Consider the following 2,107-nt stretch of genomic DNA (forward strand, 5'->3'; position numbering starts at 1 on the left):
AAAGTATATACCAGAACAGCCCTTGCAAAATGTTCATGTGTAGCCTATAGGCCTATTAGATGTTTAGTCCGTGGTCCGCTGCCGGCCTGCCACTTATCTGACACGCACTTGTGTCTCTCTCTCTCTCTCTCTCTCTCTCTCTCTCTCTCTCTCTCTCTCTCTCTCTCTCTCTCTCTCTCTCTCTCTCTCTCTCTCTCTCTCTCTCTCTCTCTCTCTCTCTCTCTCTCTCTCTCTCTCTCTCTCTCTCTAAGTGCCTATTCATTCAATGATGATTGATGGGTTGTGATGAAGTCATGGTTACCCGAAAATTATAATACTATCATGTCTCTCTGTTTTTCTGTCTCGAGATAGACAGACAGACAGTCTGACAGCCTGACAGACATGGCAATCCAATCTGATGGCGAGATGTTCATGTTCCATATTAAGCTATAATGTGACCTAAAAAAAGATAGGCCTAAATATAATAATGTGACCCCAAAAAAGATCAATATAAAATAATTAGACCCTTCCCACATTATCCACACCAATCTTTGAAGGCAACATTTTCATATGTCAATTCAGTGTTTTTCTCCAACAGCCAGCTGCGCTCCTGAGCAGCGCAGCGCGCGCACACACACGCACACGCACACGCACACGCACACACACACACACACACACACACACACACACACACACAGTGCACCGCATCAGAGCAGATCTACAAGCTCACAACGCGTCTCATTCGCGGTAGGCTACTTGTGGTCTTGTATATCGCATTAGCTGTAGAATACAACTCTCGTAGACGTATTTATGATTCTGACGTTTTCAATCTACGAGAGTTGTAGGGTTCACCCCCCATGGACACAGAGACTTTCAGCACTATACCCCGTAGACACTCCAAACATGTACAAATAAAAAATGAAGGTGCTTCCATGCCCCAAATGTTAACTCTCGCTACGGGGTAGTAGTTTAATGTAATAATCCATATCTTTCAATAAAGAAGTGTTTTAATGCCGTCTATGGCCAAATGCCATTGTTTCACCCTCGCTTACTTCCTGTTTACATTGAGTGTAATTCCGGGTTTCACCAGATGGGCGCGTCACTACCGCCCATTGGGAACTTCCGACAGAATCAGCCACAGTCGGCATTAAACACTTCTTTATTGAAAGATATGGATTATTACATTAAACTACTACCCCGTAGCGATAGTTAACATTTTCTGCGTGGGGGTAAGCACCTTTATTTTCAATTTGTACATGTTTGGAGTGTCTACGGGGCATAGTGCAGAAAGTCCCTGTGTCCATGGGGGTGAACCCTACAACTCTCGTAGATTGAAAACGTCAGAATCGTAAATACGTCTACGAGAGTTGTATTCTACAGCTAATATCGCATAATGTTAACCACTCGAAACCATTGTGCGACGAAGAACAAAATAATCCTGGCTGGCACAGAGACTTCCCTTGCAACATTTTTGCAAAATTCATGGATTTAAGAACTATGAAGGGTGCACCAACATGAACGTTTTTTTTCTAAAGCATTAGATGGCGGGCCAGAACACAATGAAAGGCTAATTTAAGAAATGGATAGTTAACAAATGTACTGGAACTCCAAGAGTCAAGACAGAACGCCTTATATTTGGCACACATTTGTGATACTCTCACAGTCACAGAGAATGAATCAAAATGTAAGCTATTAGGTGGCATAATAAACCGTAAACAGCGGTTCCCCCCCCCTCCTCCAAGACTGACCATGTAGCAAAGCCTACCGTCCTCATCATAATCATTCAATAATTTGAATGATTTTACTTTTATTCTCATTATACCCCGCAATGCCAGACGTAGGCTGCAACGTCACATTATTAAGCATGATTCATCAGGATCGCTTTGCAAATCCACAAGCTCACACTGCAGCGCAGATTGAATATATTCGGGGCGCAACACCGTTGTCATAAAGTAACAAAGTACATGTACTCAAGTACTGCACTTAAGTACAAATTTTAGGTATTTTTACTTTACTGGAGTATTGCCAATTTTCAGTAGGCCTACTATTGTATTACTTCTACACCCCAACGGCAAATATTGTACTTTTACTCCACTACAATCATTTGAAAACTTTAGTTACTAGTTAC

The sequence above is a fragment of the Gymnoscopelus braueri genome (genome assembly GCF_963280865.1).
Source record: "Gymnoscopelus braueri genome assembly, chromosome: 21".
Lineage (NCBI taxonomy): Eukaryota > Metazoa > Chordata > Actinopteri > Myctophiformes > Myctophidae > Gymnoscopelus > Gymnoscopelus braueri.